The sequence below is a fragment of the Theropithecus gelada genome, chromosome 15 (assembly GCF_003255815.1).
Source record: "Theropithecus gelada isolate Dixy chromosome 15, Tgel_1.0, whole genome shotgun sequence".
Lineage (NCBI taxonomy): Eukaryota > Metazoa > Chordata > Mammalia > Primates > Cercopithecidae > Theropithecus > Theropithecus gelada.
This window is the reverse complement of record NC_037683.1, coordinates 51496430-51522609: the sequence shown is the minus strand read 5'-3', so window position 1 is coordinate 51522609 and position 26180 is coordinate 51496430.

The following is a 26180-nucleotide window of genomic DNA, read 5'->3' as shown; positions in this document are numbered from 1 at the left end:
TACAAAGGACACAAACTCATCCTTTTTTATGGCTGCATAGTATTCCATGGTGTATATGTGCCACATTTTCTTAATCCAGTCTATCATTGATGGACATTTGGTTTGGTTCCAAGTCTTTGCTATCATGAATAGTGCCACAATAAATATACGAGTGTGTGTGTCTTTATAGCAGCATGATTTATAATCCTTTGGGTATATAGCCAGTAATGGGATAGCTGGGTCAAATGGTATTTCTAGTTCTAGATCCTTAAGGAATCATGACACTGTCTTCCACAATGGTTGAACTAGTTTGCAGTCCCACCAACAGTGTAAAAGTGTTCCTATTTCTCCACATCCTCTCCAGCACCTGTTGTTTCCTGACTTTTTAATGATTACCATTCTAACTGGTGTGAGATAGTATCTCATTGTGGTTTTGATTTGCATGTCTCTGATGGCCAGTGATGGTGAGCATTTTCTCATGTGTCTGTTGGCTACATAAATGTCTTCTTTTGAGAAGTGTCTGTTCATATCCTTTGCCCACTTTTTGATGGGGTTGTTTGTTTGTTGTAAATTTGTTTGAGTTCTTTGTAGGTTCTGGGTACCTAGGAATCCAACTTACAAGGGATGTGAAGGACCTCTTCAAGGAGAACTACAAACCACTGCTCAATGAAATAAGAGGATACAAACAAATGTAAGAACATTCTATGCTCATGGATAGGAAGAATCAATATTGTGAAAATGGCCATACTGCCCAAGGTAATTTATAGATTCAATGCCAACCCCATCAAGCTACCAATGACTTTCTTCACAGACTTGGAAAAAAACTACTTTAAAGTTCATATGGAACCAAAAAAGAGTCCACATTGCCAAGTCAATGCTAAGCCAAAAGAACAAAGTTGGAGGCATCATGCTACCTGACTTCAAACTATGCTACAAGGCTTCAGTAACCAAAACAGCATGGTACCAAAACAGAGATACAGACCAATGGAAAAGAACAGAGGCCTCAAAAATAACACCACACATCTACAACCATCTGATCTTTGACAAACCTGACAAAAACAAGCAATAGGGAAAGGATTCCCTATTTAATAAATGGTGCTGGGAAAAGTGGCTAGCCATATGTAGAAAGCAGAAGCTGGACCCCTTCCTTACATCTTATACAAAAATTAATTCAAGATGGATTAAAGCCTTAAATATTAGACCTAAAACAATAAAAACACTAGAAGAAAACCTAGGCAATACCATTCAGGACATAGGCATGGACAAGGACCTCATGCACAATGTTTTAATTCAACAGATGAAAGGAGTTTTTGAAATCTACCACACAGCAAGGTGACCACAGTTAATAATAATGTATCTAATATTTCAGAATTGCTGAGATCAAATTTCAAGTGTCTCAAAAAAAAAAAAAAAAAAAAAGGATGGGTGATGTGATAGATATGGTAATTTTTTAGATTTAATCATTTCAAATTGAGTACATATATCAAAAGATCACATTGTACCTATAGGTACATATTGTTACATTGTACCTATAGGTACAATGTGAATTTTTGATATATGTATACAATCTGAATGTATACATAAAATTTTGGAATGCATATATGAAATCTTGTCTAAAAATATGAGAATTACACCTATATAAATATACATAATATAATATATTCTATATTATTTATATATTAATATATAGGTACAATTTTTATTGTATACTATATAAAATATTTTAATATATTATATATTATATGTATCATATTTATATATTATAGAATATATAGGTACATTTCTCATATTCTTTAGACAAGATTTTCTTTAATTCTTTAAACATACTTTAAACTGCCAACTTCATGTTATTCGCTGTAAGTCCAAAATTTGTGCTTCCTGTAGAGTAGTTTCTATAGACCTTACTTTTTCCTGTATATGAGACTTTTAAAAAATTTTTTTGCCATGTATCATATGTTTTTGTTGAAAATTTTAAACATGGAATAATTATATATATTTATATATAATGAAAATGTTTGAATAAAAATAATACAAATTAAAAAGGGTTCCTTCCAACTTTGGCTTTTGGTAGTTTATAATATGTCTACATCTGGGTTTTTGAGTTTATTCCTTTCAGGTTTTACTGAGTTTCTGGACATGTAGATCAAGAATTTTTATCAAAATTTGGGAAGTTTTCAGACATTAATTTTTCAAATATTCTTTCTACCCCCTTTCCTCCCCTCTTCTCTCTTCTCCTTCTGCTCCTTCTCTTTCTCCTTCTTCTGTGACTCTCATTATGTATATGTATGTGTGATGGTATCTCACAGGTCTCTAAGACTTATTTTTATTCTTTTCTCTCTCAGTACCTCAGACTGGTTAGTATAAATTGACCTATCTTCAAGGTCAAGCATCCTTTCTTCTGACAGCTCAAATCTTCTGTTGAGTCCCTGCTGTGAATTTGTTTTATTTTAATTATTATTGTGTGTTTTGACTCTATAGACTGCATTATAAACTTTTAAATAATTTATATATCTTTCTTGATATTTTCCTTTATTTGATGAGATATTATTCTCATATTTTCCAATAGTTATTTAGACAAGATTTTTTTTAGTTCTTTGAACATTCTTTAAATAGCCAACTTTATGTTTCTGTAAAGTTTCTATAATTCCAATATTTGTGCTTTCTGTAGTACAATTTCTTGTACTTATTTTTTTCCGTATATGAGCCATATTTCTTATTTATTTGCATGTCTCGTATGTTCTTCATTAAAAATTTAAAATATTGAGTAATATATAATGGCAAATTTTGTAATCAGATTCTCTTCTACCCCAGTAATTTTTTTGTTCTTGTTTTTTTTTTTTTCATTTATTTCTTGAATTAATTTTGTCAAGTCTGAATTCTTTGTTGTTTGTAGCTACTGAAGTTTCATCTCAGTTAGCTTTGTCATCAGCTAATGATTGAATAGATATGACCTTAAATGCCTATATAAATATGTCTTTTAGCGTTTGCCAAGGGATTCTGTGCATTTGGGGACACACTGTCAATGTTTAGGCAAGCAATTTACAGCTCTTGTTACATTTTACTTCTTACTTACATTAAGCCACATGACTGCTCATGCACACAGCCTTGCACATGCAGCCCTCTAGATTTCCAGGAATATGTTGAAGCTTTTCAAGCCCCCTGTGGACAGCTCCTTTCCCAGTTTTTTATTTTAAATATCTGTCAGCCTGACGTTTACCCCAACTTTTATCTGCATCTCAGGCAGCTGCAGTTGATCCAATTGTCACTGCTTGTTTTCAGCAAACACACCTTAGGTAAAGACTACTTGTTCACACTCGATTATGACTGAGTCAGGTCAAATAATCACAAGCCTATTCGATAATCACAAGTTATCGAAGGAAGTGACAGACAGCTCAAATAATGACCACTCTCTGAGAATGAGGCTTTAAAGGAGCTCCAACCATTTTCTATTTCCTACATAAGTTTCCTGGATGCTATCATTATTGTGGGCTGTTGTTTTTCAAAGTTATCCCAGAATGGAGGACAGAGGGGATGGCATAAAAAAGGTTGCAATGCCACAGACCTCACTATTTTTACCTAGTTAGCCATTTTCTTGAAGAAACACTCTCAAGGATATTGCAAATCTTAATTAACTTCATTAATATTGAAAACTTCATTATGAGAGTTTTGCCAATGTTTTCCTTGCTTTTATTGAGAAGAGGATATTTGGTGGATCTTAACCATTCTCTCTGACATTATTGTATTATATCTTTAAACATATGAATTATTTTCAGTTATTGTTTCTTTCCTCTTCCAGAGCTGCAGGTTCACATTTATTTTATATCCAATAGTCCTCAATATCTATGATTTACCCCATAATTATTATTTGGGTCTTTCCTGTCCCATTTAAAGTCTTATGATTTCCTCTGTCTTTTCCATAAAGCACTAGACTGTACTTATAGTCATATGTGCTTTATTGGCTCTAATCTACCATTCAACACTTAACTGAATTTTTATTTTCATATCAAGTTTATATTTTAACCATTGCATTTTTTAATCTCTGTCTTTTTCCTCAGGGTCTCATTTTGAGTTTATGTACTCTTCTTTGAAATATTTCTAAAGCCTAAAATTTATTTGAAATTATGGAGATATTTTCTCTGAACACTGCTCCTATTTCACTGAAATTCATCTTGAGAAATTTATTTTACACCTGTCATTTGCAGTGCTTGTTCTTACCTTTTCTCCCTCCAACATTAATGCACACACTTTCTGAAGTTCTTTTGTCATTATTACTGACTTTTCAAATGGGAGCAATTATCCTGAAATCTACTCTGACGAAGAGTGGGAGGATAAATCACAGTTTCAATTCATATTTGTTGTATCCAACAACCTCTCACTAAATATGATTTCCTTTGTCCTACAAAGACATCTTCTTTTAATTTTTAGTGCCCCAGTATTCAGCACAGCTCTGGAAAACCTCTTGTACCCACAGGCATTTGATGTCATTATCTGGCCCTTGGTGCCTCCTCGCCTCTTTTTTCACTTTAAGAAAGTCTGGAAGTCTGAATCAGCTATTCAACGTGGTTTACCATCTCTCCTTCCCAGGCATGTATTCATGTAAAACTAGATCTTTGCATTAGACTTTGTCTAGGACCCTCATTTTACTGTTCTAAACAATAATCTTTGGAAAGATATTTAATTATACAGTAATTGGATTTACAGCTTAAGATCTGCAAAAGTATGTGTCCTATCTCAGTATCTCTTTCACTTTTCATTATATGGCACATACAAATAACACGTTATAATTTGGGATGATAGCCCTTTTTCCTGTATATTAAAAAAAAGAATTCCCCTATTTCTTCCTCCCTCCCTTCCTTCTTCTTTCCTTCCTTCTTCCCACCCTCCCTTCCTCCCTCCCTCCCTTCCTTTCTTAGTTATTTCTATATTTGTTGATTGTGATGAAAAGATTTTTGAAAATAAATTTGGAGGAAAATTTTATTCCTGTAAGTAGTTTGCAAACCAGGGATAGACAGCCTTGTGTTCTAAACAAAGCTGTGTTCCAGGGAACAAAAAGATGGTTCAGGTTTTATGGCAAAGGTTCCTGCCCAAGTTCCTAATCAGGCCCATTAATGCAAACGAAGGATTGAAACTTAACTTAGTTCTGATTGGTTGGTACTCCTGAGCCCTAATGAGTCAATACCATTGAGTCCTAATTGGCCAGGGCAGGAGAGCTCTGAGTCTCTGTCAGATGTTTCTTTCAAATGGCCAATAGTGGGGAAGGGGGAGGGTGTCTGGTCAAAGCTTATCTTGGAATTAATAACAGAAACTGGTTTGTTTGCTCAACTGTAGAAAGGGAAGTCCTATAACACTTATACAACATCTTTCTGAGACCACAGAGTACTTGACCACTCCTTCACCAAAGGTTATATTTTATTCATACTTCAGAGTTAAATTATTACTTCACAATCAAAAAGTCTGTGATTCTTTAGCCTAAATTATATCAATCTATTAAATTCACTTAAGAGCCTAGAATTTCCCTTGTTGGTTTTTCATTAGTATATATAAGTAATTGATGTTTTATTATTTTGTTGTGTCTGTTTTTGTTAAATATACTTTCTCTGAGGGCAGGGGTCATACTGTCTTAAACTGCTGCAATCAACACATAATCGAAGGAACATAGCATTCAAATTTTTGTGTTGAACCAATTAATTAATACATAAGCTTTATGAATATATGTAAATGGTAAATATAAGTACATTTCTGAAAACAGTCTACTAATGAGTAGAACAAATACATTTTACCAATTTTTGTTGTAAACATTAAGCAATTATTATTGACACAAAGTTGACTGACACTATAATAGCATCATAACTGCTAAATTAGTACTGAATATGCTATTAACATTAGCGATAAAGTATCATCATTATTTAAATGTAGTTTGTCTTAACATTCATTTGTATGCACAATGCCTTTTTCTAAATGCATGAGTGCATCATAAATATATAAATCTCCGTAATTAAACATATCCAGTCTCCTTTCTGAATCCACTAAATGCAGAGATGAGAGGGGGAATTTGTAATTTCATAACTGATATTAATGTGCAGCTCTGTTTAAAAGTCACTCCTCTATTTAAAAGAAAGTTTCAGATGCTTTTTGAGAACTATAATTAAAATTTGTGGGTGTAGAATTTTTGGCCACATTTCTATTCTCATTCTACTAGTTTTAATATTTAATTTACATCTGTTGGCCTCACTGTGAAAACTTAAGACTTCCAAATTAATTAAAAATTTATAGAAAAATTGGGGTTTCTCACTTAGGCCTACTGAAACAAACTACATTAATATTATAAAGTTCTAGTGAGCTCAACAATAATGAGGTATGTAAATACATGTTATAAACAAGAACTAAAATGTTAACTAAGGTACAACCACTTGTTGAACTTCTATAAATGCTGGCTGATTTTCACACCCTTCAAATAGAAAAATATATTTTAACATCCACATACTTTCCCTAACTTAAAATTCGGTGAATTTCAATTGTGATTTAAAATTTGCAATAATAAGTATTTAAAGAGAAAATTTCATGCATGAAATGAAAGTACAATCATATCCATCTTACCTAGCTATCTATCACTTATTGATCACATATTCATCTCTCTACCTATTATACATTAACTTAGGTGATTTTCATGAGAACCATATTTAATAATGTTTCTATGGGAAAATACATTCCATTATCATTTGAATTCAGGATGCCATAACACTTCAAATAATGCTTCTTTTGCTTTTCTGGTGACCATGCCTGACATTCTGAGCCTTCAAAGACTCCTATATCTCAGGAAGAGCTGATTGATAGAAATATAGATTCTTCTGCATACCAACATTTTTGTTTCTTCTCTAAATATACATAAATCAATATATTCAATTGATATATGCCTTGAATTATGAAACTGTTCTTTGTAATTCAGTTTTTCTTCTCCCAAATCATTTTCTAAGTACTTACAAATATATATATGCAAGTGGAACAGTTTTACATTAATAATATAAAAGAATATTTAGAGTACTTAAATAAAGTGTTTAGAAAATTTGGCATGTGAATATTTTCATATTAATGTCAACACACGTAGCTCTACATCATTTTATTGAACTACTGTTTAGTACCCCATATGATACAACTGCCTAAAAATTATATATTGATAAATGATTATTCTATTAGTTTTTGCTCTTAAAAACATAATTATATTTTTTCTTAATTTACATGAGAGATTATTTAGCTGCTATTGAAAAGTTAAATTTGTCTTGAATATGTACGCCTATAAAAATTCAATCTAAACTGCCAAGTTATCTTCCAAAGGCCTAATCTCATTTTTGCTTTCTAAAACAATTTATGACCACATCATTTTTTTCCAGAAATAATATTGATAAATTTCAATTATTTGTGAATCTCTATACAATATATTATATAATTATTTTAATATATATTTATTTGCTCATCACAGAAATTTAACATTTTCATTTATTAAGTATCTGAATTTACTTGGCTGTCAATTTGAACATTGTCCATTAGTTTATATGCTTATATATTATTATCAATATGTTGTTATGAATAATTTTACAAGCAAATTCTGTTATTAAACTTTATACTTTAAACCCATAACATTTTCTACTGTCAGTATACCAATAATGTATATCCTCTTATTTTTTTTAAGAAATAATAGCCTGCTGTAAGACTTTAGGCATAGTTTTCCATACTGTGATACTTTCGTCCATTTGTTGCTTAATTTATTTTTGTTATTTGATTTGAAATTTATGTCTGTAATGGAATGAGGCAGAAATCTGAATTGTTCCCCCAGCAACCTCAATAAAATAATCAATTGCTACAATACAATGAACCTTTCTCATTATCCATAATTTCCTCATTGATTTTATTGGCTACCTTGATCATACGCTAAATTTGAACATATACATGTATCCAATTCAGGATGTATGAGCTAGTTCATTAATCTAATGAACCATTTTTATTCCATTACTATATAATTTTCTCATTGTATCTAAATGATGTATTTTTCTTGTGGATCATTATTATCTCCTTCTTCCAAACTGTCCTTGTATTTCTTAACTGTTTCTTTTGATCCCTAAATTGATTTTAAATTAGATTGTCAATTTCTGTTAGATAATAAATTCTTTTATGATTCTAACTAGATCTGTCTGAAATAAAATAAACAATTAATGATATCACTTTATTGATTTCTTATTTAAAGCACTTATTTATTGAGCAATAGTTGTTTTTTCTATATTAGTGACATTTGTTCTTTCCCATATAATATTTACAACACATCTTTTTTGTATTGACTTGTTCTAATGAGTCAGTGCATTAATAGTAGTAGAAGCAATGGTTATAATTTTTATAATTTCATCTAAAAATTGAAGATTCGATTTGGTCCTGGGAAGTCTGATTTTGTATTTTATATTCTTAATAGTACTTGTAGTTGTTGTAAAAAAAAAAAAAGTGGCAAGGTCAAATTAATCAGTTGTTAAATTATTCAGCATTGTGATAACAGGTGAATTGTATTCCCTATGTCAGTGCTTTTTAATACATTAGCAAGTAACTATATATGTCTATTAAATACTTGCAAAGCAGTTATTGTGAAGGCACACAATTAATAATTTTAATTTATTTAAATTTAAAAACTGAAAAAATGTATTTTTAAAAATTAAATCTAACTCACCTTGTTTAAAAATACATTCACCTTAACTGTTGAATCATGTGAGATATTATTGTGGTATTATAGTGAACCTGCATTGTTTCTATTATTACATATAAATGTATCTCAAAACTAGTCATTATAAATAATTTGTTCACTTCAAGTGATGTTTTTGCATGCAATATTATGCCATTGTAATTTGTTTATTTGAACATTTTATGCACATAATATGAACTGCAATAAAACTTATGTAAATCATGATTACCAATTAAATTAAAAGTACATTTAAGCCATTTTTTTAGTTAAACAAAATAGACCAGTTGCAGGATGCAGAATCATGTGATGCTGCAATAGCAACTGTTAAAATTGAAAGACGAAGAGAAAATACAATAGAAGATAGGTACAAATTTGCTATGAATGTCAACTGAAATTAGTGAGAGTGGAGAAAAACAAAAGTGCTTTATGATTATAATAGACAAATTTGAAATGTATAACAGAGCGAAAATAATAACAGAAAATTTTAGAAAACACATAGTGATTTTGATAAAACATTCCTCTTAATAAACAAAAAGCACTGACAACCTGTAATCCCAGCACTTTGGGAGGCCGAGGCTGGGGATCACAAGGTCAGGAGATTGAGACCATTCTGGTCAACATGGTGAAACCGTGTCTCTACTAAAAATACAAAAATTAGCCAGACATGGTGGCATGCGTCTGTAGTCCCAGCTACTTGGGAGGCTGAGGCAGGAGAATCGCTTGAACCCAGGAGGCAGAGGATGCAGTAAGCCGAGATTGCGCGACTGCACTCCAGCCTGGAGACAGAGCGAGACTCCATCTTAAAAAAAAGAAGAAAAATCAGAATTGAATATCCATCAAACAATGTAAAACAATCATTGATAAGAGCTAAGCTTCTAACATTGGCCAGCTACAAATTATTTTGGATTCTTGAAACAAATGAAAGAAATTTTAGATGGTATATTGGTCAGAGTTCAACCAGAGAAAGAGAACCAGTAGTGGGTGTGTGTGTCTGTAGAGAGAAAGAGAGAGAATAAAGAATTGTGTTACTTCCCTATGTGACTGTGGGGCAGGCCAGCAGTAAAGCAAGGTGACCAGCAAGCTGGAACCTACAGAGAGTAATTAGCACAAGCCAAAACTGCAGTCCGCAGGCAGTTTTTTTGACTTGTCTTTCTTTCTCTATCTCTCTCAGGGAAACTGTGGTCATGTTTTTAAGAACTTGTAACTGATTTATTCAGGTCCACCAAGATTAACCAGGAAAATTTTCCCTAAAATCAGCTGATTTATGACCTTAATTATATCTGCAAGATATCCCTGCTGCAACTAGATTATTGTTTGATTGAATAACTAGAGATTTACCTAAGCTGACAAGCCAGAAAGACCATCACAGATGTAAAGATGTTTAAAAATACTATTTCAGGTATAAGTTTTGTTGGAAAATTATGAGAAAAAGAGTGAAAAGGACACGTTTAAAAAGGGGCATGAATATTATTGTTTAAATTGTTCAATATGAAGATGCAATTGCAAGGTATCATACCCAGTTTATGAAATTAGAAACAAATGGAAAAAACTTTGAAAATATTTTGTTGAGGTATAAAAGTTTTATAAAGATTTACTGTACTAACTGTAATTTAAAATTTTGTTGAAATTCAAAGAATGTTGGTGAACTACAATCAAAGAAAAGAAGTTAATTTAAATGGAGTTCATTTTTTCTCACTACTGTCACATCGCATACGAGCAAGCTAAATTTGAATCTCTAAGGAAAGGTAATCTTGTGTCTGACCTAGCTAGACAAGTAAAGAAAGTTATTGACATGAAAACTGTTCATAATACAAATCAATAATAAAACTTTTGCATATTATCCAGAAGATAAAGCAGTAAAATGTTTAGTGTAATCAGTAGAATTATATGAATCACCTGCAAGTCTAAAATAAAAATACAGCAAAAATGCTTTGTTATGTTAATTAACCTAGCTTTATATTTTCAATTCCTGCAATACTCTTTGGAATTCAATATTAATAGTACTGAGTTAAAGTAAAAGTTAGTTTACTTAGTGTTCAAATTCAGATGAGATGTAGATGTAAAATACACATTGATTTCAAATATTTGATACAAAAAAATCACTAAAATTTTTATTTTGATACGTTAAAAGGGTATTTGAATATATCAGGTTAAATGATATGTTATTAAAATTAATTGAACCAGTTTCCTTTTAACATTTTTAAATGTAGCTATAAGAACTTTTAAAATTATATATGCAGCATATATTTGTACTTAGAACTGCTCTAGGCAATTGTGGGCTTCAAATACATTTTTTATCTCTATATTAGCAAGATAAATAATTGAGAGGAAGACTAAGAGCACTTTGTGAATGGCTCTCTGCATTTCTATTTAATTTTGTCTCTAAAGATTCAAGCAGCAGGCCTTAGGTCCCTGCAATTATCAAGGCATTGTACTATAAATTTTAAAATACACATATACATGTACACAAACAAAAATGACATATCCCTAGGTTGAGGGACATTACAATGCCATTAAAAAGAGTGAAGAATGAAATACACACACACATAGAAAGAGAAATAAAAGTCATGCCTCTTGAGTTAATTGAATATTCTGAAAATGATTTTTAAGAGGTCGGTGTATTCTTGCAAGAACAACCTGGGAGCATGGTTATAAAACAAACATCCTACCTAGTTAAGCTCTCATGTATGCATGCTTTACTACTGTGGCATCATTTCATAAAACAGACGCATTTCTGAGGAAATAAAACAATTAAAGACAGGTCTAACTTCAGTGCATAAAACCATGGAGACCATATTGTACTTACAAAAACAAAATTGTATTTATAAATACACACGGGGACATGAAATGAAGACCTAACAGTGGGGAATCAAGTAGACACACAGTGTGAATTGGCACTCCCCTTGTTTGCATCCAGAAATGTCCGGTAGTGTGTCAAAATGTTATTAGCTCTGGAGTTTCACAGGGTTGCATTCTTGCAAATGGCTCCAAGGTTAGACTTAATTTCCTCTTTTAAACATTTTTAACATGCTTTTAAAAGAATAAATATATTATCAAAATAAAACACTAAGACTTTATAAAGCAAATACAGATATGAAAACACAATAACATTTTGTAATGAAACCCTTTGATTCTCTTGAATATTGTATAACTTCCCCGCTACCCAGATGTGACCACTATTCCAGGTCATCTGAAATCATGCCTTTAGTTTTATTTTTACTTACATAATGTATTAATGTCTTTCCAGATCACACAGTTTAGTTTTGCCTTGTTTTGAAAATGTTATTAATTGAAACATGCTATATGCATTTATTTTACTTTTGACTCTTTTGCTCAAATTTATGTATGTGAGACACATCCAATGTTATTGCATACAGCTGTATTTTGTTCATACCTATTATTTATAGTATACCAGTGTACAATTATACCACAATTTATTGATTTTACCACTGCCAAACACTGAGGCATTTCCATCCCAGTATTGTGTTTTTCATTCACATTCCTTGGCATTTCCATCCCAGTATTGTGTTTTTCATGATTTTATTCTAACTTTATTTTTTTTGTATTCCCAGCTATCATAAATAATGTCAACTTCCCAGGGATATACCTTTTGCATAAATTCATACATAATTTTACCATGTCATGGTTATAAAAAGTTGAGACTTTTTGGTTCAAAATAGAATATATCCATTAGCTTTCTGCCAGAAACTCAAAACTCCTCACCATATTTCCCATGAAGAGGCAGAAAAGAAAAAAAAAAAAAAAAACTTACAATAATGCTGAAAATCTAGATTCACATATTATATAATAGCAAAACCTAGGAAAAATTGAAACTCTTTTCAAAAGATAAAGTCCTAACAGTTTTTCATTTTGGGATATTCTAGTTTTGATTCATAAAACTAAGTTAATTTAAAACATGAAGAAAATTCAGTTTCTCAAATACTTATCCTCTCATACAGAGAGCAAATAATTACGAACATCTTATAATGAAGTGTTCTATACTTATATAAATCTTATGTGTAAATGGCTGAAGTCACACATATTTCTTACTTTTTACACACAAATACGCAAAGTTTCTTACTCTAATAAGCCAAAACTGTTATACAGTACTAACTAAAAAGAAATTAGCACATTACTTATAATTAATTAATTCTTTTCATATATGTTAATATAGAGCTTTCATATGAGAAATTTTGTAATTCAAAGGGGTGCTACTGGTTGTCCCCCCAAAAACCTTATAATCCATCCTGAAAAAAAATCACATGAGAAAATAAGCAATTAAAATACTAGGTAGTAGAGCATCTGCTTCCAGAATTAGGAGTTTCATGGACTCAAATTCCAGTGAAACAACTAAAACTAATAAAAATTATTTTTTGAAGTCCGTGGAAATTGTCCTGAAAATATACCACAAACGAAGAAAAATTTATCAAGAAAATCTAGTAAATCTTTGAAAACAATGAGCCTGTGATACTTGAGCTACAAACTGCTCTTATTCCCCTTCCCTGACCAACCAATGTGCAGAGGCTCCATTTCATGTAAAAGTTGCCAAGAACCTGAGGCATAACAATCTTCTCACCTCCAGACAAGGGCCCTTGTATCCGCCATGCAAGATGACTCCAGACTAATCAATTTTTGTTAAGTCCTCACTCTGTGGTACAAAACCTATGTTTCCGATGACTACAGCTAAGAACCTGGGACTACTTCCTCCCACCTATTATTTACTTTCAGGGAGAAGCTTTACCTGAAGCACAGCAAGCCAAGAATGCTGGGTCCTGGGAACTCATCCCAGTTCCCTCATAGCAGAGGTTCCACAATGAAAGAGGCAATCCAGGATGATAAGAGTCTACTACTCTCACCAGTGTCTTGCTTGTAGAACAGATGTATCACTCTGAGAGAAGCAGACTACCGCTTCCACATCCAACTCCAGAGTAGTGGCTTAGGGATTTTATTCATACTGGCAGCCTATAAACAAGAGAGAAATCAAGTGCTGTTTACAAAAGAAATTACTTTTTGTAGAAACAAGTGAAAAGTATTTGAAGCCTAGGGGTGCTCTTTAAAAAATGTAAAAAAAAAAAAAAAAAGAAGAAGAAGATGGTGGTGGTGGTAATTAAGAGGACACTGTTAATTCAGTGAGAACAAGAAGCTAAATTAGACTAGCTAGTTTACCAGAGAGATTAGGGAAAGAAACCATTCATTAACAGCCATCCTGAACTTACAGCAAAGCACAAAGATTTAGCTCAAACATTACCCCTGCATAGATGCCTAAATTTAAATAAGAAGTCTATGAAAAATTAAGCCAAAAGGACAGCAACAATAAGTATCAAAGTGGAAATTAGGAATTGAAGACTAGGAAAACAATAGACAAAATCAAGAAAACTAAAACTCAGTTATTTGTAATATCAAGAAAATTGACAGTCTTAGCAAGATTGAATAAGGAAAAAAATACATAAAATATTCAAATTCCTGAAATCGGAAAGGAAAGAAAATACACTATTATTGATCTTACGGAAGTAAAAAGTTTACCAGAGATTAATTTGAACAATCGTATTACAACAAACCGGATAAATTGGATGAAATGGACAAATTCCTAAAAAGCAACAAACTACCAAAATTGACTTAAGAAAAAATAGAAAATCTGGGTAGACCTATGCTAAGCATAAAAATTGAATTAAAAACGTTTTCACCAAATTAAACCCCAGACCCACAGAATTTCACTGGTAAATAATATCAAAACTTTAAAAAATAATCTTTAGAAACAGTAGTTCTTAAAACACACTTCCAAAAAAATTTAAAATATGGGAGAAGGTAACAGTTCTTCACTCATTCTGTGAGGTCAGTGTTATTCTGGTACCCAAACCAGAAAATACATTGGTTATTCAAGATCCCATCACAATAAGATATATTAAAAACAGCACAACAAAATAGAAAAAAAAAATGGACCAAAATAAATTTAAAAAAACACATGAAACTGAAAACATACACACACACACACAAGTTGCTTTGGAAAAATGTAATAAAAATTGTTGTCTTTGGACACATAGAGAGGAGCAACACACACTGGGGCCTATCAGAGAGTGATAGCTAATGGATACTAAGCGTAATAACTGGGTGATAAATTTATCTGTACAACAAACCCCCATGACACATGTTTACCTATATAACAAACCTGCACATCCTGCACATGGACCTCGAATTTAAAACACAAGTTAAAAAAAATAAAATAAGTTGTCTTTAGCCAGATGGATTTTTAAAACGTGAAAAGAAACAACAGACCAAATTCTCTTATTAATATAGACAGAAAAATGTCCAACAAAAATTCAGCAAACTAAATGAAGTGACATATAAATGTACCACAATCAGGCCGGGCGCGGTGGCTCACGCCTGTAATCCCAGCACTTTGGGAGGCCGAGGCGGGCAGATCACTAGGTCAGGAGATCGAGACCATCCTGGCTAACATGGTGAAACCCCGTCTCTACTAAAAAATACAAAAAATTAGCCGGGCGTCGTGGCGGGCGCCTGTAGTCCCAGCTTCTTGCGAGGCTGAGGCAGGAGAATGGCGTGAACCTGGGAGGTGGAGTTTGCAGTGAGCCGATATGGTGCCACTGCACTCCAGCTTGGGCGACAGAGTGAAGACTCTGTCTCAAAAAAAAAAGAAAAAAAAAAAAAGGAAAAAAGTACCATGATCAAGTGACATTTATCATAGGAATGAAAGATTGATTTAACATCTAAATCACAACAAAGCCGTGGTAACTCAGAGGCAACAGCTTCTTCTGAACGACCTTTTCAGCTGCGCTTTTCTGGCTCCACTCCAGTGATTGAATTTGCAGGTCTTCCCAGATTGACAGGTTGTTGGTATCTTTAATCTTCCAATTCCACCTTTAAAAGACCTTCATTTCCACAGTTCCCTCTATGGTTGTGTAGGTCTAATTCTTATATTAAATCATGTATTTCATAGCTCATAAACATCTACAATACAGTGGTAGAATGCTTAATAATATATCAGACATCCTTGTCTGGCACCAGACCTCACAAGGCAAGCAATTAATATTTTACCATTGAGTATGATGTCGATTTTTGTAGATGCAACTTTTCAGATTAAGATTGTTTCTTCCGGCCGGGCGCGGTGGCTCAAGCCTGTAATCCCAGCACTTTGGGAGGCCGAGACGGGCGGATCACGAGGTCAGGAGATCGAGACCATCCTGGCTAACACGGTGAAACACCGTCTCTATTAAGAAATACAAAAAACTAGCTGGGCGAGGTGGCGGGCGCCTGTAGTCCCAGCTACTCGGGAGGCTGAGGCAGGAGAATGGCGTGAACCCGGGAGGCAGAGCTTGCAGTGAGCTGAGATCCGGCCACTGCACTCCAGCCTGGGCGACAGAGCGAGACTCCGTCTCAAAAAAAAAAAAAAAAAAAAAAAAAAAAGATTGTTTCTTCCTATCGCTAGCTTACTGAGTGCTTTTTAATAAGTAATTGTTTAATTTAATCAAATCTTTTACTCTTTCTGGGGTGATTATATATTTTAGAACTTATTTTCTTTTTATGTATAATCACAGAGATTGATTTTTAAATAATAAACTAGCCTAGAATTCATGGAATAATTCCCACTGATTCTATTTATTGTGACTAAATTCAACTTGCTAATGTTTTATTCATGAGTTTTTGCATCCATGCTTACGGGTATATTTTTCTTTTATTTTCTTTTCTGTGTAATGGCCTCAGGCTTACTATCAGAGTTATACTAGTCTCAAAACTGTGAAAGAGTCTAAGTTTGGTATTACTTTTTCTTTAAATGTTTGTAGTTTTCTTGTGGAAATTTTTTAATCAATATTTTTTAGAGACAGGGTTTCTCCTTTTTCTCCAGGCTGTAGTGTGGTGGCCTCCTAAGTATCTATAGGTGTGTGCCACCATGCCTTGCTAATTTCTTTTTTGTAGAGATGGGGTCTCCCTATGTTGCCAAGGCTGGTTTGAACCTTCTGGTGTTAAGCAATCCTCCCATTTTGACTTCCAAAAATGCTGGGATTGCACATGTGAGCCACCTAATTTGTCCAGGAGGGTATTTAGTTAAAAAGTCAACAACTATAAGATTACTCATGTTTTAAAATTTCTTCTAACGCTAGTTTTGGTAACATGTTTCTTTAAAAAATAATATCTATTTTTTTCAAGTATTTATATATATTGACAAATTTTTTATAATATCCTATTATCTTTTATAATGTGAGAAAGGATTAAAATTATATTATCTTTTCGTTATTGGTATTAGGATTTGTATTTTCACATTTTCAAATCCATCTGGCTGAAGCTTTGTCAATTTTATTACTTTTTTCAAAAACAACTTGGGCTTTGAGTTTTCTATTTTCCAATTTATTTTATTTTGATATATGCATTTATATTTTCTTTTTCTTTTTTTTTTTTTTTACTGTTTTAATCTTATTGAAATGGAACTTTAAATAATTGGTTTGTTTTTTCTGGTATATGTAATTAAAATTATAAATTTCCAGCAAGGCAATAATTTGGCTGCTTCCCACAAATTTTGTATTTTTAATATTAAAGTATTTTTAATACTAAAGTGTATTTTCAATATTAAAATAGGATATTTCCAATTTACTATTGGCTTACTTTTTTTTCTTTCATTTGGTATCACCTCAATCAAATATTAAGTACTGAGATCATCTGAGGTTGGACCAAAACCTCTGAAAGCGCTTGCGTACTACTGTAGCTGTCTCCTACTACACATACTCCCTCAGTGTAGCCATTCCAAGTTCAGTAATATTTTATAAAATACATTTATTACAAAATGTTAATTAACATATAACTGAGAGTCCCCCCACCTCCAGTGCACCAACAAATGCACAAAAAAAAAAAAAGGTAGGAATTTGTGACCTAGCAAATTATAGTATTCAAAGAAGAATTTCCATTCCACCAAGAATCCTATGTGCGATTCATCATTAAAGGCCATGAATGTCTAGAAGAGCTGTCAGCTAATAACTTGATATTCTTTAGAATGAAAGTATTTGCTGAATGGACAGATTAAGATGTTCCTAGAGGAGATTTTAGAGATCATAAACAAAGATGTCATTGCAAAGGAGTCATCATGGTCCAAGATGGAATCTTTTTTATACATTACATGTATTTTTCTGTTGGAATAATGCTACCAAAATATTGCTATAAGAACTAGCTCTTGAAACAAAATTCTTCATTGAAATATAATTTTGGCTTTGTACTCAAAGTTGGAGAGGATGAATACAAGAGTCCTAGAAATGGTAAGACATCTCTATTTCCATATCTTTTACTTTTAAGAAAGCTAATTAAGAAAAGATAAAAGGAGAATAAAAGACTCACTGCAGGGTCTGTGGTAACCCACTTAAGCAACACAGAAACTTAAAATATAAGGAACTCATTACTACCGAGGAGAGACAAATCCAGAATGTCTTGACCAAAATAGCTTTTATCCTCAATTTATCCCTTGAGACTAAGGAGAGAAAAATTAAGCAAATAATTAAAAATGAGTCCTTAAAATTAAAACTGAAATATAAATAAAGCAACTTTTTATTAAATTTAACTGAATATAGAATGTATAACACAGACAACATTATCTCTGACCTCAATGAACTTACAGTCTCACTATTAGAGAACAGCTACGAATTAATAATATAAATTTATAATATATATAAAAATATATAATATATTGTTATATGTAATTATGTATAAGCACATGTTATGGTTCTGAAATCCAGAGGGAGATCATGGTACTTTATTGATCGAATATGGAGACAATGACCTATGTAAATAAATGTTGGACAATAGTTTTTCTATTGAAACTGAATGCCATTAAAAAACAAAAACAAAAACTGAAGTTTCTCAATATGTGCTTTTTACAAAACAATTCATAACACAAACATATTATTTATGAGGTCAAGTAGAAAGTCTAAGTATTGAAATACCAATTGACAACTTTATACTTTGTTGTTCATAAAAATTTTAAATGTGTAATTATATTAATTTTAGCAAAGATTAAAAATGAGAATGTATTGTAACAAAGACTAAATATTACAATATTCAAAGAAGTTTCAAGTATTTTAGCAATGGAAGTAGCATATTTTATGTAATTAGATTTAGGTTCATTACATTAGTTTTAAATGCAAGTAACATATGACCGTCATACAAGTATTTCACATAAATAATACATTAAACTATAATTTGTTTAAAATGTTAGCAAACAAATAAAAAGGAATATTGATTTAAAGTGAGTTTTGTTTTCAGTAATAGCAGGAAAATGAGAAAGAGTCCAAACACGATTTTGTTAATAAATTGTTTCTTGATCTCATAGAAGTACAAAGTAAAATAGTGGTTATCAGAGGCTAGAGTGATTGGAGAAAAAGGTTTGGAAAAATGTTGATTAAAGGATACATCATTATTAGTTAAATGGGAGGAATAAGTTCAAGAGTTTTATTGTATCACATGGTCCCTATAGTTAATGACAATGTATTATATTTTTGAAAAATATCAAGAGTCAATTTTGGCTATGTATGAGCTTCCCTGTGCCCCCCACCCAAGATTATCTGTTTGCATGTATTATTAAGATCTGTGTGTGTGTGTGTGTGTGTGTGTCTGTGTGTATGTGTTTGTGTATTAGGACCTCTGTGTGTGTGTGTCCTTTCTTATTGTAGTTCCTATGACTTTATTTTTTGTATTTCATATTTTCTTTTTTTTTTTTTTTTTTTTTTGAGGCAGAGTCTCGCTTAGTCGCCCAGGCTGGAGTGCAGTGGCGCGATCTCGGCTCACTGCAAGCTCCGCCTCCCGGGTTCACGCCATTCTCCTGCCTCAGCCTCCCGAGTAGCTGGGACTACAGGCGCCCGCCGCCTCGCCCGGCTAATTTTTTGCATTTTTAGTAGAGACGGGGTTTCACCGTGTTAGCCAGGATGGTCTCGATCTCCTGACCTCGTGATCCGCCCGCCTCGGCCTCCCAAAGTGCTGGGATTACAGGCGTGAGCCACCGCGCCCGGCCGTATTTCATATTTTCTATTACTATAACATAGTCATAAATATTTGGGGGATACATGTGATACATGTATGCAATGGATATTGATCATACCAGGGTCATTGGGGTATCTATTACCTCAAACATTTATCATTTGTGTTGGAAAAATTAGAATTCTTCCATTATTGTTATTTTGAAATACATAATAAATTATTGGTAACTATGATTTCCTTACTGTACTGAAGAATATTAGAACCTTCTTTCCAACTGTATTTGTTTACCAATTAATCAACTCATCTTCATATCCATCCCCCACCTCTTTTCCTTAACAGCCTCTGATATGACCAGTGTACTCTAGACCTCCATAAGATTTACTGTTTTACCTCCCAGATATGAGTGAGAATATGCAATATTTATATTTCTGTGCCTGGCTTATTTTGCTTAACATAATCACCTCCGGGTCCACTTATGTTTCTGTAAATGACAGGATTTCAGTACTTCTTATGGCTGACTAATATTCCATTGTGCATATATGCCACATTTTCTTTATCCATTTGTCTATTGTCGGGCACTTAGATTGATTTCATATGGCTACTGTGAATGGTGCTGCAGAAAACATAAGAGTGCACATACCTCCTCAAAATGATTTTTTTATAATTATTGAAGATGGGATTGCTTTCTTCATTTTTTTTTTCAGATAGATCACTGTTAACATATAGAAATGCTACTTTTTATATTGATTGAGTCTTTTGTAGTTTCATATAAATTTTAAGATTGTTCTTTGTTTCCCTGAAGAATGTTATCGATATTTTAATATAGATTGCATTGAATTTGTAGATAATTTTGGGTAGTACAGACATTTTAACAATATTAATTCTTCTACTTCATGAGAATGGAATAGATTTTCATTTTTTGTGCCCTCTTAAATTTCTTTCATCAATGTTTTATAATTTTTTAAAATTGTATAAATTGCATAAATCCTTCACTTCTTTGGTTGAACTGATTCTTAGGGGTTTTTGTAGCTGTTGTAAATGTGATTTCTTTCTTGATTTTTTTTTCAGATAGATAACTGTTAGCATATGGAAATGCTACATTTTACATTAATTTTGTACCCTTCAACATTACTAAATGTGTTTATCAGTTCTAAGAGTATTTTGGTGGAGTCTTTAGGTTTTGCCAAATATAAGATCATATCCTATTCAAAGAAGGATAATTGAACTTCCTGCTTTCTAATTTGGATGGCTTTTACTTCTTTTTCTTCCCTAATGGCTCTGGCAAGGACTTCATTATTGAATAACAATGGTGAAAGTGAGAGTATCCTTGTCTTGCAGATTTTAGTGGAAAGGCTTTCAATTTTTCCACGTTCAGTATACTAGCTTTGGGTTTGTCATATACAGCCTTTATTGTGCTGCGGTCTCTTCCTTTTATACTCAGTTTGCTGAGAGTTTTTATTATTAGGGGATATCAAATTTTATATAATGCTTTTCAGAATTAATTGAAATAATTCTATGGTTTTTGTCCCTGATTTTGTTGATGTGATGTAACACGTTTATTGATTTGCATATGTTGAGCCATCTTTGGATCCCTGAAACGAATCCCACTTCATCAAAGTGAATGATCTTTTAATGTGTCATTGAATTCAATTTGCTAGGTTTTTTTTTTTTTTTTTTTTTTTTGAGGACTTTTGCATTCATGTTTATCAGATATATTGGTTTATTGTTTTATGTTTGTTGTTGTCAGGTTTTGATATCAGACAGATGGAGGCCTTGTAGAATGAGTTTGGAAGTATTCCTTCCTCTTCAAATTTTTGACACAGTTTAAGTAGAACTGGTATTAATTATTCTTTACATGTTCAGTAGAATTCAGTAGTAAATTCAGCATGTGCTTGGCTTTTATTTGATGGGAGACTTCTTGTCATTGCTTCAACCTTGTTACTCATTACTGATCAGTTCATGTTTAATATTTCTTCCTGACTCAATCTTGGTACATTACATGTATATAGGAATTTATTAATTTCTTCTAAATTTTTTAAATTGCTCATATATAATTAGCCATAAGTTTCTAATTGTCTTTGTGAAAGGAGTTATTTAGCTTGCCTTAGGTAGACAGCAAGGGAAGAGTCCCCTGAAAGCTGCCGGCCCACAGGTCAGTGCCTCATCTCCACATAACATAAAAAGCAGCCTGGGAAAAAATTCAGGCTGCGGGCACAGATGAGGGAACTACACAGGGTGTTGTGCCTGGAGACACGCCCACGGCTGCACAGACAGAAAAACCTCCCACCAATTTGGATAAAAACTAGCATGGACCTCTGGCTCACTCAGATAAGGGAACAAGGACTGGCATAGAAATGCCTTTGTCCTTTATATAGTCAGCGGGCTATCAGAAAAAAGTTTCTTCTCCTTTTGTGATGGGCACAGTGGGTTCCTGTGGCCATTTTACTTCCCTTTTTTCGAACTGTAAGTCAGGCCTCTATGAATCATCACTTCAGTCCCTGATTGGTCCTGGGCCACGGTCCCAGGCCAGGCTTTCACTTCAGCTCCTGATAGGTCCCGGGCCAAGCTGAGCAGCCTCTATCTGAGTCAAGCTTTCTGATTGGTCCTGGGCCAAGGCCTCAGGCCAAGCTGATTCCCACATTCTCCAAGACGGCCTGTTGACTAAGTGCATTTCTTCCCCTTCCGAAGCCACAAAAGTCCTGTACCCCAGCCTCATAAGAGGCACCCCATTTGGGACCCCTGCTCTGTTGGCAGAGAACTTTCTTCTTTCACTTGTTGAACTTTCACTCTAACCTCACGTTTGTGTCTGCACTCCTTAATCTTCTTGAAGGTAGAACAAATAAATTTGGGTGTTATCTCAGACAAGGAGAGAATGTTACATCTTGGTGCACTAATGAGACTACAACATCTGTGTATCTGTAGTATCACTTGTAATGTTTTCCTTTTCTCTAATTTCATCTGTTTGGGTCTTTCTCTTTTTTTCTTAATTTGTGTAGCTACAAGTCAATTTTGTTAATCATTTCAAGAAATCAACATATTTCGCTGAAATTTTATATTTTTTAGTCTCATTTATTTAAAGTCTTTCTAATTTTTTTTGATGTAGGCATTTATAGCTACAAAATTCATTTGTAGTACCACTGTAGCTGCTGTATCTCATAGATGCTGATATGTGTTTTCATATTCATTTGTTTCAATATTTTTTATTTTTTTCCTAATTTATTCATTGACCTATTGGTCATTCAGGAGCATGTTGTTTAATTTCCATGTGATAGGTATTTTCTAAGGCTTGTCTTTTATTAATTTTTAGTTTTATTCCATTGTAGTCATAAAAGATACTTGCTATGGTTTCTGCTAATTTTGAATTTGTTGAGAGTTGTTTTGTGAACTAACATGTGGTCTATCCCAAAGAAGTTTTCATGTGGTGATGAAAAAGTGTGTATTCTGTACCAGTTGCATGGAACATTCTGTAAAGATCTGTTAGACCCACTGGTCGAGTACAAATAACATGGATTTTGTTTTTGTTTTTGTTGATTATCTGCCTGGATAATGTGTCCATCACCTAAAATGAGATGGTAAATTTTCCTACTGTTATTGTATTTTAGTCTAGTTCTCCGTTTAGGCCCATTAATATTTGATTTATATATTTGGTTGCTCCATTGTTGGGTGTATATATACTTACTACTATTATATCCTATTGGTGAATCTATCCCTTGTTGATTATATAATTGTAGTTTTTTGTCTTTATATACAGTTTTTTAAAATGCAAAAACTATTTTATTTAAGTATAGCTACCTCTACTCTTTTTTCATTTTCAGTTGTATAGAATATATTTTCCCATCCTTTCACTTTTTCTACCTGGGTGAAGTGAGTCTCTTTATAGGTGTAGTGAGTTTCCTGTAGACAGCATATAGTTGGGTCTTGCTATTAATATATCAATTCAGCCACTTCTTATGTCTTTTAATGAGATAATTTAGCCATTTACATTCAGTGTTATTATTGATAGCTAAGGACTTTAGGTCTGAGGAAATTCCTTTAGTAGTTCTTGTATTACATGTCTGAAAGCAATAAATTATCTTAGCTTCTGTTTGTCTGGGAAGATCTTTTTATATCCTTTATTTCTGAAGGATAGCTATGCTGGGTACAATATTCTTGATGTCCAACACTTTTTCTTCAGTGCTTTGATTATATTGTCTCACTCCATCTAGACTGCAAGATTTCTACTGAGAAGTTGCCTTGTATGTTATCTGGTCCTTTTCTCTTTCAGCTTTCAGGGTTCTTTCTTTGTCTTTGACATTTGTGAGTTTGATTAAAATATATCTTTGGGTATTCTTATTTGGTTGAATCTGATTGGTGATCTTTGACCTTCCCATACCTAGATATTTATATATTTCACCAGGCTTGAAAAGTTTTCTGTTGTCATTTCTTTGAATAAGCTATCTACCTATTTGTCTTTTTCTGTTACCTCTTTAACTCCAGTAATCTGAATATTTACTCTTTTGATATTATCCCATAGATAGTATAAGTTTGCTCACTACTTTTCTTTTTTTTCTCATTCTCCTCTGACTGTATTTTGAAATAGTTTGTCTTTGAGTTTACTGATTCTTCTTTTTGATCAGTTAGGCTATTGATGTTTTTTACTGCATGTTTTTATTTCAATCATTGTATTTTTAGATCCAAGATTTTTGCTTGACTTTAAAAATGTCAATCTTTTTGCTAAATATCTCCGATTAATTTCCAAATTGATATTGTATATATTCTTGAAGTTTGTTGAGTTTCCTTAAAACATCTATTTTGATTTGTTTCTTTGAAACATCACATATTCCTTACTTTAGCATCAGTCTCAGGCATCTCATTTTATCTCTTCGGTGAGATCATGTATATCCTTGATGCTTCTGGAAGTGTGATGGTATCTGCACATTGATGAACTAAGTGCTTATTTTAGTATTCACAGCCTGGCTTTATTTGTGCCTATTATTCTTCAGAGAGCCTTCCAGGGATTCTAAGCCAACTGACAGTTTTGTTCCCCACACATATATGACCACTGCAGCCATTTAAGGCCTAGAGGATACTCTAAACCCAAACTCACTGTGAGTCTTTCAATGGCTATGATGTTCATGTGACTTTCTGGCTCAAATGCACCTCAGAAGACCAAGAAGAGTTCTATGCTGTGTGGAAATGTGGGTCAGGTGCCTGAGTCCAGAAGACTCTTTCAGTTTCCTAGATAGACATGCCTCCTAGAAATACTTTTCACAGATAGAATGAATTCCTGAATGCAGCTAGACAGGCTGGACTTGAGACCAGGCCACTTCAGGATGTGCTGTGGGAAGGAGGCTGGTAGGTCTTATTGTCTCAGACAGGCATGTATCAACCAGCAAGTTCCTGCTCAAGTAGGGTAGTTCTTTGCAACATAAGGTAGTTCTTTGACTGCGTATGAATAAATGTGACCAGGGGTACATCTCCTGGTAAGTCCCTGCACAGACAGAATAGTTCACTGATTGTAGCAGGGGTGCTGAACCTGAGACTGGGACCCTCGGGATCTTCTGTGGGACAGAGGCTAGAAAGGATTTTTTGTTGCCCCATACAGTTATATGTTTTCTAGCAGGTCTCAGCACAGCTGGGATAGTTCACAAACTACAGATAGAGGGGCCAGCGCAGACACTGGGCCCCCTTGGAATTTGCTGTGTGATGGAGGCTGGTGAGCTTGTCAAGAAGCTCATACTCCTCAGCTGTGTTATATATTCAAGTCTCCTTCTGGATCCTTGTATGAGCAGAAATCTTGTTATTAAGGCATAAGAACAGGTTACCTTCTATTCTGCCATCTTGATGGCATCACTTCCCTACTTCCCATGACTTTTTATGCTTTTGTTAACAACAACAAATCAAATTCAGATTTATATAACTAAACCAATGACTGATGTCTAAGCCAGGTAGTATGTACTCAAAATATATGTATTGAATGCTTGAAAAAATTGATTTAAAAATTAATAAAAGGGCTATAATATCGCTAAATATTCCAGCAACTCTCCTCACTTAATTTTTGTTATTGACTCCAGTAAGGTTTGTGATAAAGTAAAAACTATAGGTTCATGTGAGAGTGCAATCAACACCTTTTACAACTTTCCCAGTAGGCTACTCTTTAGAACCACATGATGTTACTTTCATTCATTTTCTTTCTGCATTTTTTTCCCAAATGCCATGCTGTTTCTTTACATATGCTCTCTGGTCTTTTATATATGCTTTCCCTTTGGGGAGAGAAAAAAAAGATCTGTCTCCATTAGCCACTGGTGAACTTTCACTTACCTTTCATTACAAAATGAGCTCTGGATTTCATTTTGTCCTTACAAGAAAGATTACTTGACCCTTCTAGTGTACTCTTTTGATAATTTTCTAACAATAATCACTCTGCATTGCATTTATTTGCTAACAAGTCTATCTTCCTCATAATTCTTGCATTCTAAAAGTACATTAATGTAAATATATGTAATATATGCATATACTTTTATTACTATAT